This window comes from Orycteropus afer, unplaced genomic scaffold (assembly GCF_000298275.1).
Source record: "Orycteropus afer afer isolate SDZICR_OR568_19922 unplaced genomic scaffold, OryAfe1.0 scaffold00639, whole genome shotgun sequence".
Classification (NCBI taxonomy): Eukaryota; Metazoa; Chordata; class Mammalia; order Tubulidentata; family Orycteropodidae; genus Orycteropus; species Orycteropus afer.
Genome location: NW_006922226.1, coordinates 1,299,936 through 1,317,897, shown reverse-complemented (window position 1 = coordinate 1,317,897; position 17,962 = coordinate 1,299,936).

The window sequence follows — 17,962 nt, the reverse complement described above, 5'->3', positions numbered from 1 at the left end:
TGCGATGATGGGCTCGAGTATAGCAGGGATTGTGGGGCTGGTGCGGGATCGGGCAGTGTTTCGTTCTGCTGTGCATGGGGTCGCTATGAGTCAGAAACGACTCGACGGCACTTAACAACAACAACAACAACAATATGATATCTGATATCTTGACTGCTGCTTCAATTGGTGTTGATTGTAGAACAAAGTAATATGAAGTCTTTGACAAGTTCAATCTTTTCTCCATTAATCATGATGCTGCTTTTGTCCCATTGTGAGGATTTTTGTTTTCTTTATATCGAGGCATAATTCATACTGCAGATTATAGTCTTTAATCTTCATCAGTAAGTGCTTCAAGTCATCCTCACTTTCAGCAAGCAAAGTTGTGTTGTTTGCATAACACAGGTTGTTAACGAGTCTTCCTCCAGTCCTGATGCCATGTTCTTCTTCATATAGTTCAGCTTCTCAGATTAGTTGTTCAGCATACAGATTGAATAAGTATGGTGAAAGATACAACCCTGATGTACTCCCTTCTTGATTTTAAACCATGCAGCATCCCCTTTTTCTGTTCAAATGACAGCATCCTGGTCTATTTACAAGTTACTCATGAGTACAATGAAGTGTTCTGGAATTTCCATTCTTCTCAATGTTATCCATAATTTGTTATGATCCACAAAATCGAATGCCTTTTTGTAGTCAATAAAACACAAATAAACATCTTTCTGGTATTCTTTGCTTTGATCCAAGATCCATTTGACACCAGCAATGATATCTCTTGTTCCATATGCTCTTCTGAATCCAGTTGCATTTTTGGAAGTTATCTCTCAATATATTGCTGTAACCGTTTTTGAATCATTGTCAGCAAGATTTTATTTGCATGCGATATTAATGATATTGTTTGATAATTTCCACATTCTGTGGGATCTCTTCTCTTTGGAATGAGCACAAATATGTATATTTTCCAGTCAGTTGGCCAGGTAGTTGTCTTTAAAATCTTCTTCTATAGCAGAATGAGTGAGTCTAGTGCTGCATCCATTTGTTGAAACATCTCAATGGGTATCCCATCAAATCCTGGAGCTTTGTTCTTCGCCACTTCCCTCAGTGCAGCTTTGACTTCTTCAGTCAATACCATTGGTTCTTGATCATATGACACCTCCTGAAATGGATGAACATCAACCAATTGAGTCTGTGTATTCCTTCCATCTTCTTTTGATGTTTCCTGCATCATTCAATATACTGCCCATAGAATTCTTCAATATTGCAACTCAAGGGTTAAATTTCCTCTTCAGTTCTTTCAGCTTGAGAAATGCTGAGTGTATTCTTCCTCTTTGGTTTTCCAAATCTATGTCTTTGCAAATTTCATTATAATAATTGATTTTGTCTTCTCGAACTGCCGTTTGAAATCTTTTGTTCAGCTCTTTTATCTTGTAATTTCTTCCCTTTGCTTTAGCTACTCTCCATTCAAGGGCAAGTTTCAGAATCTCTTCTGACATCCATTTTGGTCTTTTCTTCCTTTCCTGTCTTTTGCTTTCTTCATGGATGATATTCTTGATGTCATCCCACAATTCCTCTGATTTTTGGTCACTGGCGTTCAATACATCAAATCTATTCTTTAAATGGTTTCTAAATTCAGGAAAGATATAATCAAGGTCATATGTTGGCTCTCATGGATTTGTTTTAATTGTCTTCAACTTCTACTTGAACTTACAAATGAGCAGTTGATGGTCTGTTCCACAATCAGCTCCTGGCCCTGTTTTGGCTAAAGATATTGAGCTTCTCCATATCCTCTTGCCACAGATGTAGTCAATCTGATTCCTGTGTACTCCATCTGGCAACGTCCACATATATAGCCACTATTTGTGTTGTTGAAAAAAGGTATTTGAAATGAATAAGTCATTGGTCTTGCAAAATTCTATCATGTGATCTCCAGCATCATTTCTATCACCTAGGCCAAAATTTCCAACTACCAGTGATTCCTCTTTGTTTCCAACTTTTGCATTCCAATTGCCAGTGATAATCAGCACATTGTGATTGCATGTTTGGTCTATTTCAGACTGCAAAAGCTGGTAAAAATCTTCAATTTCCTCATCTTTCGCTTTGGTGGCTGGTGCATAAATTTGAATAATAGTAGTATTAACTGTCTTTCCTTATAGGTGTGTGGATATTATTTTTTCACTTACAGCATTGTACTTCAGGATAAATCTTGAAACATTCTTTGAATGCCACACCATTCATCTTCAATTTGTCATTACCAGCATAGTAGATCGTATGGTCATACTATTCAAAATGGCCAAAACCGGTCCATTTCAGCTCACTAATGACTAGGATATCAATCTTTATGCATTCCATTTAATTTTTGACAACTTCCAATTTTCCTAGACTCATATTTCATACATTCCATGTTCTGATTATCAGCAGATGTTTGCAGCTTTTTCTTCTCATATTGAGTTGTGACATTTCAGCAAATGGAGGCCCCAAAAGGTGTACTTTATCTATATCATTAAGGTAGGGTCTACTCTGATGAGGCAGCTCTTTCACAGTCATATTTTGAGTGCCTTCTGACCTGAGGCGCTCGTCTTCCACCACTGTATTGGACAATGTTTCAGGGCTATTCATAAGGTTTTCATTGGCCATTTCTTTGAGAAGTGGATGGCCTCTTCCTTCTTTTGAGTCTGTCTCAGTCTGGAAACTCCACTGAAACTGGTCCACTATAGGCATCCCTGCTGTCAAAGCCTCCAGACTCACAGCAACATGCAAGCCACCACACTATGACAAACTGACAGACAAGTTCATCTCCTTTAGCTGTTGCAACCTCTCTGCTCACTTCCTGGGTTTCCTGTCCCTGCTGGCACTGTCTGCTGCTGCTCCCTGCTGCCTGGGGGCACCCTCTCTGCTAGCCTTTAATTACTCATACTCACAAGGATGCTTAAATCCAGAACAGCATGCAGGCTATTAGACAGGCACCTTTTGCATCCTATTCCACATGTGCTTCTGTGTGAATCATCCCTTTGGTTCTTCTTTCCTCATATACTGGCCTAAAGTCTACTCGGTTCCTATTTAAACCCAATGTGAACCTCAAAGCTCAGATTCTGATCTGTGACCATGTGATCACATTTAGATTCTATTTAGGCTTGACTCCCTTATGCACTAATGTAGAATCCAGTGTTGTATTGTGTCATTCCGTTAGGCCTGATCCTATGAACTCAGACTTTGGCTTCTCATTCAGGAAAGATAAAAACCACATGTGTGTTTTCCTTTTGAACCGACTTCCTGTCCATGATCATTTTCTAGGTTACGCAATTCTTTAGTTATTCTGCATGGGTTCTCTATGAAGGTTGAAGGCAATAGCACATAGTGCACCTATAGTTTGGATAAGTGTGAGAGCACTCACAGTCTTCTGAATGAGGTTTAGGTTTTCAATAATAAGAAAAATGCTAATAATAATAATGATAACCAACATTTTTGAGTGCTTATCATGTGCCTTATAGTGTGTGTATGTTATGGTAAATCCTGTACATTCAATATCATCTCAGTTAAAGTAGTAAAATAACTGATGGGTAAGTAGTATCATTATCTCTGTTTTTATTGTTGGTAAAATAAGGCTGAAAGAGTTGTATTAGGCTAAAGTCCGGTGGTAACTAGCAGAGCTTAGGCTCAAGCTCAGGGTTTTCTGGGCTAGAAAAAAAGCTGGTACTCTTACCTACCAAAGTATATCATGAAACTGTGGACTTTGCAGGACTATTTTCCTCTGCAGTGTATGTTGGGTGTACTAAGCATTGCTTCATGGTTATTTTTCAATACTTGATAAATATTGAGGGACAAAGATGCCTCTTTATAAATGTTTAGTAATCCGTTCCCTTTACTAAAACAAATTCTTTATATTTATATAGGGCTTTGCAGCCTTAAAGTACTTTCACACCTTATCTTTTTTTATCCTTATAACATTTTTTTGTGGTAATCAAGACAGGGCTTAATATCCCTTCTTCTAGATAAATAAACCAGGGATGAAAGTGGTTAAGTGAACTGCACAAGGTTTTATGATTAGTAAATTGGCTAATTAAGTTATACTTAGATTTACTGAGTATTATTCAACTGTCCAAAATTCCTAGCTGTAAGTCATGTTTGAAAGTTATTGTTAGACTACATCGTTCTTAATAAAAATTCTAAATGCTCATGGCTTTACCTTTCAGGAATGTATCCATATAAAGAACAAGGTATTAACACAGTGTCATTCTTTCAGCAAGATGGTGGACTAGAAAGACAATTACTGAGACCCTCTACAATAAGATACAAGAAACCAAATGAAACAGGTATGGATGATAATCCTGGAAGCCTGAGCTTCAAAAGAAAAGATAAAGATACTGACTAGAAGAAGAAACTGAAGAAATCCATGAACAAGGAGACATATGGAGTAGTGAAATATCAACTGACCTATCAACCATTTTGAAATTTTACAACCAAGCAGCAGTCTGATCCAGGCAGGAACCTCACAATCATTTCTGTTCACCAAGTACTGCACAATTGCCCACACCAGTGGCTGGTGACCAGAAAGGTGTGATCTTCTCCTTATTCCCCACACTCTCCTAGTGATCAGAAGTGTGGCCATCCTCCACTCTGACAGTCACCCACCCAGAGGCTGGTGACAAGCCTCTACATACCTTTGTGGATTGGGCATCATGAGCAATGCTCATGGAGGCACATGCTTCCTTGGGTCTGCTTCCTTGGTTCCGCAAAATGTGCCTTCATAAACTGGGCACCCCAAGTCCATTCATCTACTAGGCCAGCAGAAATGCCACCCCAGACCATGTACTCTATCCCCAGCTGGCTCCTAAGCCAGAAGAACTACTGTCTGAGACCAGGCCCACCCCCAGCTGCCTCCTAGACTGGCAGAAATATCAACATGAGTTGGCTCCCACTCCCTTGGTTTTCTCCTGCACCCCCCCCCTTTATTTTGTTTTTTTGTTTTCCTTTTTTTCCCCCTTTCTTCTTTTCTGGTTACTTTCTTCCCTTCTCTATTTTCCTTTTTTCCCTGTCCATCATTTTTGTTTGTGTTTATTTTCTATCTTTTTTCCCCTGTTTTATTTTGTCCCACATGGCAGGAGAGAGTAAATGTCCATACTACCCAACCACACCCTCACCTCTTGCAACCCTCTCACTGGATGAGTGCCATCATCTGCTCCTACACCACTTGATTGATGACAGATGGTGACCAACACCAGACCAGCCCACCTTCAACTGCTCTACATGAACAGTGAACAGGGTACTGTGCACACATTCCTATCCATCATCAAACCCACTAGGAGACAGGTGATAAGCACCTAAGTACTACCAAACTAGGGCAGAGTAGAATGCTTTCCCTCTTCTCTCAGATATATCAAAACAAAATGAAGCAAAAATCAGTTAAATACAAAAGTAACAACCCCACAATGTCTCAGAGAAAATAGACATCCTCAGTTCACACACACCAAAAATAAAAAAAAAATAAAAACAAGACAAGCTGGATCAAACAAGTGACCAAAATACAGGGATAGAAAATCTTCCAGAGGAAGAAATGCCAGTGGAACTACCTGCTAAGGAATTCTAAATCATTATATTTAAGTACCTTCAATGTATTGAGAGAAAGTTCAAAGAAACTACAGAAGTAAACAGAGAAAACTCTAGAAGAATTTTAAAATATATATACAAGAACAAATTGATAAGATAAATGGAAAGTTAGACACCATACAAAAACAGCAAATAGAAATCTAGAAGATTAATATTAAAATTTCAGAGATATGGAATTGGAAGGACAAGGAGTAGAACTGAATCACTGGAAGATGGAGATTGAAGACAAATCTTTTAATATTAAGGTGTTAGAGGAAAAATCAGAACAAATAAAAGAAGAAGAAAGTCTAAGATTATATGAGACATCTTTAAGAGGATTAACTTACATGTGATTGGAATTCCAGTATATGAAGAGACCAAACAAAAAAAAAATCACTGTGAAAATTTGGTGGAAGAAAACTTCCCTAATATCATTCATTAAAAAAAAAGATATACATTCAAGAGGCTCAAAGAAACTCAAATAAGAAAGACACCAAAAGAAAATCACCAAGATAAATGATAATCAAGCTTTGTAAACAAAAGACAAAGGAAAGAATCTTGAAAGCAGCTTGGGAAAAATGACAAGTCACTTACAAAGGAGAACCAATAAGCTTAAGCTTTGATTTCTTAGCAGAAACCATGCAGGCAAGAAGACAATGTGAAGATATATATAAATCACTGAGAGAAAAAAAAAATGTAAAACAAGAATTATATAACCAGCAAAATAGTCCCTTAAATACAATGACAAAATTAGTACATCTTTGTTGTTGTTGTTATGTGCTGTCGAGTCAGACCTGACTCATAGTGACCCCTCCTTGGGTTTCCAAGGTGGTATCTTTATGGAAGTAGATTGCCCAACCTTCCTTCCAAAGAGTGGCTGGTGGGTTTGAACTGCCAGCTTTCTGGTTAGCAGTCAAGTGCCGTAGGCACTATGCTACCAGAGCTCCTAATACATCTTAGATAAACAGAAATTAAGAGAATTTGTAAAAACAAGACCAACCTTATAAGAAATGCTAGGGAGAGTCCTTTGGACTGAAAACTGATAACAGTAGACAACAATTGGAGATTAAGACATGCTACAACTTCACCTGAAAATTAACCCATATATGGAAATATCAAAAAGAAAGTAAACCTGAAAGACTGAAAATAGGGAATGAAACATGTCAATTTGTGAATGATGATAACTACAAAGCAAAAACAGGGAATAAATGTTGTTGTTACAGAACTCTAAATTGGGTGGAAGTCAAGACAATATAAATATAGATAGGAATATTTCAAACTTTCAAAGTCAGTAACAAATTATTGGGTAACCTCAAAGAAAATTAATAAATCTTCCTACCAAAATAAAAAAGAAGAAAATCCTAAAGGCTCAGTAAACATTAAAGCAATAGCAACAAAGGAAATGATAAGAAAATCCATAAACAAAATAAACATTAAAAAAAAAAAGCCAAACTCACTGATGTCCAGTTAGATCTGACCCACAGCGACCCCTCCTTGGGTTTCTGATGCAGTATCTCTACAGAAGTAGATTGCTCAATCTTCCTTCCAAGGAGTGGCTGGTGAGTTTGTACCACCAGCCTTCTGGTTAGCAGTCAAATGCCTTAGGCACTATGCCACCAGAGCTCCCAAACACAGCACAGAAAAATATATTGAGCAAAGAAACCATCAACAATGCATACGAAAATACAGCAAAATGACAGCAGTAAATTCATACCTGTCAATAATTACATTGAATGTAAATGGATTAAATGTACCAGTCATGAAACAGTTGCAGAATGGATAAGAAAATATGACTTATCAATATGCTCTCTACAAGAGACACAACTTAGACACTAAGACAAAAATAAGCTCAAAACCAAAGGATGGAAAAACATATATCCAGCAAATGACAATCAAAATAGATCAGGAGTGACAATATTAATTTCTAATAAAATATGCTTTAAGTAAAAAACCAGCCAAAGTGACAAGGAAGGAAGTTCTGTAATGATTAACGAGTTAATTAAACAAGAAGACATAACTATAATAAATATCCACACACTCGGTGAAAGAGCCCAAAAGTACATAAATTGAATTTTAACAGAAATGAAAAGAGAAGTGGACAACTCTACAATAATAATAGGATACTTCAAGAGACCACGGTTAATGGACAGAACAATTAGAAAGAAACTCAAGAAAAATGAAGAAGATCTAAACACCACTAACCAACTAGATCTCATAGATGTATACACAACACTTCACCCAACAACAGCACAGTATACATTCTTTTTCCAATACAAATGGAACATTCTCCAACATAGACCATGTATCAGGCCACAGAGTAAGCATCAATAAATTTTAAAATATCAAAATTTTGCAAAGCATTTTCTTAGATCACGACTTTATGACTCACTGCCTTCGAGTTGTTTCAGACTCAGAGTGACCCCTCCTTTGGTTCCTCAGGTGGTATCTCTACGGAATTATATGCCCAGTGTTCCTTCCAAGGAGTAGCTGGTGGGTTTGAACTGCCAGCTTTCTGGTTAGCAATCGAATGCTTTAGGCAATATGCCACCAGCGATCCCTCTTAGATCACAGTGCTATAAAAATTAGAAATCATCAACAGGTAGGTAAATGAAAAAACTATTAAATACATGGAAACTGAATAATACCCTGTTTAAAATGACTAGTGATAGAAGAAATTAAAAAAAAAATGAAATGAAAAAAAAATTCTATGAATCAACGAAGAATGAAAAACAGCATACCAAAATATTTGGACACAGCAAAACCAGTGCTCACAGGACAATTTATAGCAACAAAGGCACATATTAAAAGAGAGTAAAGAAACCAACTCAATACCTAATTCAACATTTCCAACAATTAGTAAAAGCAGCAAACAAACAAACAAAAACTATAGTCACCTAGTCAAGGAAATAATAAAGATTCACACAGAAATAAATTAAGCTATGCAATACAAAGAATTAGCAAGACTAGAAGTTGGTTCTTTTAAAGGATTAACAAAATTGACAAAATGCTGGCAAATTTAACAAAGAAAAAGGAGAAGATACAAATAGCATGAATAAGAAATGAAACAGGTGATGTCACAGCAGAATCTAGTGAAATGAAAAGGATGACAGAATACCATGAAAAACTGTATTCCAAAAAGTTTGAAAATCAAGGAGAAATGGACAAATTTCTGGAAACACACTACCTACCTAAACTAACACAATGTAAGGTAGAAAATTTGAACAGACTTATCACAAAAGAAGATCTTGTACAGATCATAATCCCACCACCCCCAAAAAAAGTTCTGGCCTAGAATGCTTCACTGGTGAATTCTACCAAACATCCAAAGAAGACCTGACACCACTTTTACTCAAACTATTGGAGAACTATTGCAGAACAAGGATGAAATTCTCCCCTACTTATTCTATGAAGCAAGCATAACTTTGGTACCAAAACCAGTCAAAGACATCACTAAAAAAGGAAATCATACACCAATATCTCTCATGAACACGGTTGTAAAAATTCTTAACAAAATCCTAACCAATAGAATCTGACAACATATCAAAAAAATAATACAGCATGACCAAGTGAGATTCATACCAGTTATGCAAGGATGATTCAACATTAGAACAACAATTGACACAATCCACCACATAAATAAAACAAAGGGAAAAAACTACATGATCACATCAATTGATGCAGAAAAGGCATTTGAGAAAATCTAACACTGATTCTTGATAAAAATGCTCAACAAAATAGTAAAAGAAGGGAAATTCCTCAAAATAATTCAGGACACATACACAAAACTAACAGCCACCATTATTCTTAATGGAGAAACACTGAAAACATTCCTCTTCCTAATGGGAACCAGACAAGGATGCCCTTTATCTCTCCTCTTATTCATTATTTTATTTGAAATCCTAGCCAGAGCAATAAGGCAAGAAAGAGAAATAAAAGAAGAAGTAAAACTATCTCTATTTATAGATAAAATAAGCTTGTTGCTGTTAGATGTCATCAGATCATTTCTGACTCATAGTGACCCTATGTGGAACATATCAAAATAATATACAACAGAATGATATAAGCCTGTACATAGAAAATCCTAGAGACTATTGGAATTAATAGACATATTCAGCAAAGTGGAAGAGTGCAAGGTCAGTATACAAAAATCCTTGGATTCCTCTACACTAACAAAGAGAGCTCTGAAAAGGAAATCAAGAAAACAATAGCATTTACAATAACTACCCAAAAGAAGAAGTACTTAGGAATAAATCTAACCAAAGACACAAAAGACCTATACAAAGAAAACTACAAAACACAACTACAAGAAACAAAAAAAGACCTACATAAATCAAAGAAAGGAGCTCTGGTTGTATAGTGCCTAAGGCATTGGACTGCTAACCAGAAGTTTGGCAGTTCAAACCCACCAGCCACTCCTTGGAAGGAAGACTGGGCAATCTACTTCCATAGAGATACCACCTCAGAAACCCAAGGAGGGGTGGCTATGAGTCGGAATCAACTAGATGGAAGTGAATTTTTTTTTTTTTTTTTGCTTAAGTGGAAGAATGTCCCTTGCTTATGGATAGGAAAATTTAACATTATGAAAATGTCTATAATACCCAAAGGGGTCTACAGATATAATGCAATCACGATCCCGAATTCCATCATCATTCTTTGAAGAGATGGAAAAACTAATCACCAACTTTAAATGGAAAGGAAAAAGACTGTGAGTAAGTGAAGCACTACTAAAGAACAACAAAGTAAGAGGCCTCTCACTCCTCAATCTCAAAACCTATACAGACACAGTAGATACATGACAGACATATAGACCAGTGGAACAGAATTGAGAACTCAGAAGTAAATCCATCTACTTATGGAAAGCTGAACTTTGACAAAGGGCCAAATGTCATTTAATAAATGGTGCTGGCAGAACTGAATATTCTTATGCAGACAAATGAAACTGGATCCATATCTTGCATCATATACAAAAACTAACTCACTCATGATAGATAAAATACTTAACTGTAAAACCTAAAATTGTAAAGATCATCAAAGAAAAATAAGGGCAAACACAGGGGACCTAATGCATGACATAAATACACTATCAAACATAACTAAAAACATACATACACCAGAAGACAATCTAGACAATTGGGACCTCCTAACAATTAAATATTTATGCACATCAAAAAACTTCACTGTAAGAGTAAAAAGAGAATATATAGACTGGGGGAAATAATCGGCAATGACATATCAGACTAAGGACTGATCTCTAAAGTTTATAGAAAACTTGAACATCTCAACAACAATAAAAGCAAACAATCCATTTAAAAAATGGGCAGAGGATACGAACTGACATTTCAGCATAGAAGACACTCAGGCGGCTAACAAACACATGAAGAATTGTTAGTGATCAATTGCCATTAGATGCAAATCAAAGCATCAGTGAGATATCATCTCGCCCCAGAATTGATAGTAAAGTTCAAAAAACAGACAACAACAAATACTGGTGAAGGTATACAGAGTGGAACCCTCATACACTGCTGGTGGGACTACAAAAAGGTACAACCACCGTGGAAAACAGTGCAGCACTTCCTTAAAAAGTTGGAAATAGAAATACCATAGGTTCCAGCAATCCTACTACTAGGCGTACGTCCTAGAGAAGTAAGATCTGTTACATGAACAGATATACGCACACTCATGTTTATCATGACATTATTTACAGTAGCAAAAAGATGCATCCAACCTAACTACCAATAAGAAATGAATGGATAAACACATGATGGTACAAATGATGATTGCAATGGAATACTATGAAACATTAAAGAATAACTAAGACTCTGCTTATAACAGATTCATACCATGCATGAACATAGTGGACATGCTGAGTGACATTAGTCGATCACAAAAGGACAAATACTGTATGAGACTCCTACTGTAAAAAGTCAAGGTAAGGTTTACACACAGAAAGAATCTTTCTCTGAATGTTACCAGGGGTTGGAGGAAGTCACAGTAAATTTTTCAGTAGATAGTAGGCCCATATTAACTTGGGTGAGGGGAAAGATAAAAAACAATAAGGAGAGGTCAGCACAAAATGATCAACACAAAAGTAAACACTGGTAGGAACAAAGTGTTAAAGGCAATAAAGGTAAATGCTATTACATACACAATTCTGCAATAAGCGTAACAACAATAATCTATGAGTGGATACCTAGATAGACAGTCAAGCTGAGCAGGAGTAGAAAGGCAAATGTGACTACACCTATGAATATATACATTTTACAGAGACCATTTCTACATATAAGCTGCAAATACATCCATATATATAGTAGAGAATACAGAGGGCAAAGTTATTAAACTTCTTAGCCATAACCAAACACCTTGAGTCCCTGGGTCTGTAGCTCAAGGCCATAGTCTTGGTGGACACTAAGGTCAATTGGTATAACATAATCCACAAAGACAATGTTCTACATCCTTGGTGAATAGAGACTGGGGTCTTAAAAGCTTGTGAGCAGCCATCTAATGCACAACTATTGGTCTTTTCTCATCCAGACCAAAGAAGAGTGAAGAAAATCAAAGATGCAAGGAAACATTTAGTCCAAAGGACTAATGGACCACGTGAAACCCAGCCTCCATGACCCCAAGAAGAGAAGAAGTAGATAGTGCCCAGCTACCACTGTTGACCACTCTGAAAAAGATCACAATAAGAGGTCCCCAACAGAGGGGGAGAAAAATGTGGAACATAACTCAAAATTGTAAAACAGACCAGGCTTATTGGTCTGATAGAGACTGGTAGAAACCCTGAGACTGGCCCTTAGACACCCTTCAAGCCTGGAAGTGAATTAAGCCCCGTGGCTCAACTGTCAGCCAAACTACAGACAAGCCAATAAGACGAACAATAACGCCAAGAGGTATGCACTCACTAGAACAGTCAATCCTATGAGATCAAAAAGGCAGCATTTACCCAGGGATAAACTTCAGGAGGCAGGAAGGCATAGGAAACAAAGATACAGGGAAATGGTAAATACAGGGAGCAAGCGGGAAGAATGCTGTTACACTGTGGGGATTACAATCAATGTCACAAAACAAAATGTGTATGAATTGCTGAATGGAAAATCAATTTACTGTGTAAACTTTCACACAAATCACTCACTCTCACACACACACAAACACACAAACAAACAACTTGATTTCTATGATGTATGTTACCCTGGGGCTAGAGTGAAGTAATGGAGCCTCCCTGGGGCTTCTCTTGTAAGCCACCTGTAAGTGTCAGTTAGTACAGATTGTAGCAGACTGTCTGCTTAAAGGCATTGGCCATATGGAGCCTGAGACATTTATAAGTTTTGGTCATTAACGACTGTGTATTTGCTTCTAGTTCTGAAATATGTATTTATCCAGTGTTGGATCTGGAAGATAATTTAAAAATGATATTAAAAGATTCGTAAAATAAATTGAATCTCTGCACTTTCATTTATTGCCTATCATACTTAGTCAGTGTTTTAGAAATAATATAGCACAATTAATGATATGGAACATAATTGGATTTAATGTTGAACATTTGAACAGAAATGATAAGGAAAGATAGACTCCAAAGGCACATCCAGACATCATTTTGCCTAGCTTTCTTTCTCTTACCAGAATTGTTTACATACAGGGTTACATTTAATCTTAGAAAATGCTGAGCAATTTTTTAAATCTTTATGCTTAAGGCATTTGACTGCTAACCAGAAGGCTGGCGGTTCAAACTCACCAGCCACTCTTTGGAAGGAAGGTTGGGCAATTTACTTCCGCAGTGCTATCGCCTCAGAAACCCAAGGAGGGGTTGCTATGAGTTCGGTCCGACTCGACGACACAATACAACAACAACAGTGAGTTTTAGGCTTTCATTTCTGGAAGGGGGAATGCCACAGAGACTTAATTCTCCACATAAAAATAAATTCTTGTTTTTCTTCTTCTTCTTTTTAAGGAAACTGTACTTGAATAGCTCAGGACACCTAATAATATTTCCTGGGTGAATGAATGCTTGTTCACAGGTGCTGTTTTCTTTCGTGTTTCTGCATATCACAGAGACACTTCAAGTGTTCAAAGAGGGAAATAAGGCTTTTCAATTATTCTGGTTATGTTCATTATTAAATGATTTAAAATGTAGGGAGAGCACTATGTGTGGAATTAGTTAGTTGACTTATTTTTTTACCCAGGTAGAAAATCCATTTGTTGTAATCTTGGTCATATTTTCCCCCAGCAAGATTTTCAGCTATAAACCATTACATATTCTAACATATATTCTTCTAAAATATTTGTAGTAAAGAGCAAGCATCATTATTATCATCCATGATACATGTATTAGCAAGCTGGTAGCACTGATCAGTTCTTTACCAATCTTTTAGAATGGTCATTTTTGGGAGTATTTATGATACCATTAGAGATAAACTACTGATGCACTTGCATTACACATGCTAAGACCACTTGGGATACTAATAGGGAATGAGATAGTTAATTCCATAATTCCATTTTATTGGCAGACAGAAACATAAAGCCTTGTTCTGCAGAAATAACACTATCTTTCTCTATCCTGACTTTTAGCCTTATGCTCTAAGGCAGCAACATTGTGTTAGTCTAGAACATATATGAGTGGTTTATTTTTCCTTTCATTTCCAGTGCTCTGCTTTTATGGACGTTGCAGTTCATGACACCAGGTGTTACAACAGATCCACACAGTGGGACATTTCACTCATTTACAAATACTCAAAAATGATCAGGGCTTAGAATATTCAGAAAGTCAAGAGCTGTGATTTTGTTGGAGATTTTTGGAAAGGTGCCATAATTAGTCATAGAAATTATGTAAAGCAGCACATTTACATTAATTTTTTTCTAGGGAATCAATTTATTCAAGAAATACAACTGGGAATTGAACTAGATATTTCATCAGGATTTTGCAGAAGTAAGTGAAAACCTATATATATTTTGGATGCCTGCAAATATGATGCCCAATGAGCAAAGTTAGAGATATTTTCTGCTCATCAGTATTGGTAATTGGATAACAAACCTTGTATTTTCAAGCTGCAATGACAGAATCACATTACCAGATGTTATTGCAGTATGAATATTTCTACATTTTTTGTTCTCACTTAGAATGTTACTGTAATAACTGAGTCTTGTTAGAGAAGACTTATGCAATTTATATTTTGTGAAAGCCAAGTGAGTTGCGACAGTTAGAAGCCCAGGAGTGGATATGAGATTATTTAAACTCTCTGAAAGCAAGAGACATGTAGTGGGAGAGGGGCAAGAAATTCAGTACCGAAGCTTTGACAGCATCTGTAAATAATGGTATACTTTCTCTTTCTGTTGTTATTATTTAGAGCCCAGAAATAGACAGGAGCTATAAAAACAGCTTGCCAGAACAACTTTTTTTTCCACTCCTACAAACTTATTGAATGCCAAGCTCCAAAATCTCAGTGAGTATATACAAATGTTGATTATAGTAGGAACACACACGTCTCTTTAGTCTTCAGTGTTTGTTATCTTATTTAATAAAGAACACGGTGCTATGAATTAGCATATAAGTTATCATGTAGGAGAGGGAAAAATAGAGCTGAAATATTAGCCCTCAAGCACGATTTAGTTTCAAAATCTGATAATCCAGAGTTGTGTTTTTCAAACTTTAATATGTATACAGATTAGCTGAGAAAACTTGCTAAAATATAGATTCTACTTCAGCAGGTCTAAGTTGAGAGTATTTCTTATGAACTCCTACATGATGCTGATGTTGTTGGTCCATAAATTAGCAACTTTGAGAAGCAAGAGTCAAGAAGAAGGTACTCAACATGTGATAACAGTAAGTGATGTGTCCAAAGTCACACAACTACAACTGATGAAGCTCAATGTGATGGTTAATTTTATGTGTCAATTTGGCTAATCTGAAGGTTGGACAATGTAGTTCCACAGTGATACTGCCTAGGAAAACCAAGGAGGGGTTGCTATGAGTCAGATCCCAATCGACAACAGTGACTTTGGTTTTTGTTTTTGGTTATGGTTCCCAGTGGTGTGGCTAACAACTTGATGAATAGTTACTGTTCCACAGTGCAATCTAATGTAATGTAATGCAATCACTTTCCATAATGCAATCAATCAGTTGAAAAAGGAGTATCCTAAGTATGTGCTCTGCCTCCAGGCAATAAATAAATATTTTGGCAGAATTTGCCCTCTCTCTCCACTCTGCACTCTTTTGATCACCTGACCCATGAATTTTGGCATGCAAACCTGCAGGAGTCTCCAGCCTGCTGCCTGACCAACAGTGACCTATGCATTTTGAACTTGCCATCCCCCACAATAGCCTGAGCTAACCCCTTGAAGTAAATCTCTCTCTCTCTCTCTCTCTCTCTCTCTCTCTGATTCTCCAGAGAAACCTGCTTATACATCCAGATTCCTGCCTTTTAGTCCAGTGCCTGTTCTATTTCTTCACACTGCTCTGCAGATCAGAGTTTACTTATTATATGGCTTAGGTGTCACTCACACATTTGAAGTGCTTATAATTGTTAGTCTTAAATGGTGCTAATAGTTGGCAAGAGTTACAAATTTCTGTTCGTGTTACAAGATATATTGAAAAGAGTATACTTGGAAAGGTCACTCTTCCATAGAAATTCTAGAGCCCAAGGGAAGGATACCCAAATCCAGGAAAGAGCCACATGTGGCTAAACATATCCCTTTACTGCATTTTCTCATTTATACAAGAAACATTTATTCAGACTGTTATATGCACAAACAATAATCTTTACTCACTTGTTCCATAATCTTAATGCATTATAAAGTGCTAAGAACACAAAGAGATAACCAAGAAGATTTTTTGGTTGAATCATACCACTGGAGAATAAATTATGGGAGATCAAGTGCATTGTTTAAGCCCTCCCCTCAAGGAATTTGAGATCTACTTGTAAAACCTAGCCATATTATTATTATTATTTACATTACACTCAGAGAATAATACCTACATGTGAACAAAATTATAATCTTGTGTTATAAACTTATTATAAGAACTGGAGGAATTCAGAGTTGTAGAAAGTTAAGTGTAGGCTGGGACTAAGTAACAGTCTTCATAAAGTACATGAAAATTCAGATGAAGCATAAAGAAATTAAGGAACTCTCTTGGGGGGGGGGGGTAAAACACTCAGCTGCTAATCAAAAGGTTGGTGGTTTGAAACCACCAGCAGCTCTGTAGGAGAAAGATGAAGCACTCTGCTTCCATAAAGATTTATAGCCTTGGAATCCCTATGAGGCAGTTCTACTCTGTCCTATAGAAATTGATTCAATGGCAGTGGGTTTGGTTATAAAGGAAATAGAGGATTTGGGGATTGATGAGGGAGGCACTGTAAGAATATTTAAAGTAGGGGAATCTCATGTGTGATGGCACAGAGATAATGGTGACTATGAAAAGGTGATGGTAGTAGATCAACCTGGCTATGGCATTTGGCTGCTAACCAGAAGGTCAGCAGTTCAAGCCCACCAGCTGCTCCATGGAAGGAAGATGGGGCAATCTGCTTCTGTCAAGATTTGCAACCTTGGAAACCCAATGGGGGTTGCTATGAGTCAGATTCTACTCGATGGCTGTGAGTTTTTTTTTTGTTGTTTGTTTATAGAGGATGTTGGGGTTTGGGATTTTACAATGTAGAGAAAACTATACTATAGATACAGGATGAACAACCCAATAGAAATGTATAACATGAAGATTTTTCATTTCTTCTTTCCTCCTCTTGGATAAACATTTTACTGTTAATATATTAATTAACACCACTCAATTAAGATAATCACTCAACATGTTTATTTAGTAGTTCTGATTTATCTGACATTAAGCGGTAATGTGAACTCTATTGGAAATTAAAAAGAAATATTACTTTATATTGTTCACTTCATGGTGTGTAGCCTTAAATAAGCTCTCTGATGTCCAGTTTTCTAGCTTCTTTGATAAAAAAGCTGTCTTTAAAATTCATAGCACTTACTAACACATGTTATATGTTGGAAGACAGTGGCAGCTATCCAGTGCATTCTTAGATTTATAACTTTTCAGAGAATAAATGCATTGGACATTCTATACATCATTTCTTAGTATTAAAGTTACTAAGCACTTGAATTCTTAATGATGATGGAAAGATAATCAACATGGATTTACATCTTATTGTGAAGTTTTCTACATAAATCTTAGGATATTTCCACTTAACATATGTTTTGGCTATGAATGACTTTGAAGACTATAAGAGGAGAAAGAAGGAATAAATCACTTGGTTAAATTAAGTTGAAGCAAAAATAACCCATTGATAATACTTGATGTCTTCTTAAATTCCTGAATGTACTCTTCTGAATTTAGTGTGAACTTAACTCAAATGCTTGCCAATATTTATGAATATTAATTACTTGAAAATCTGAC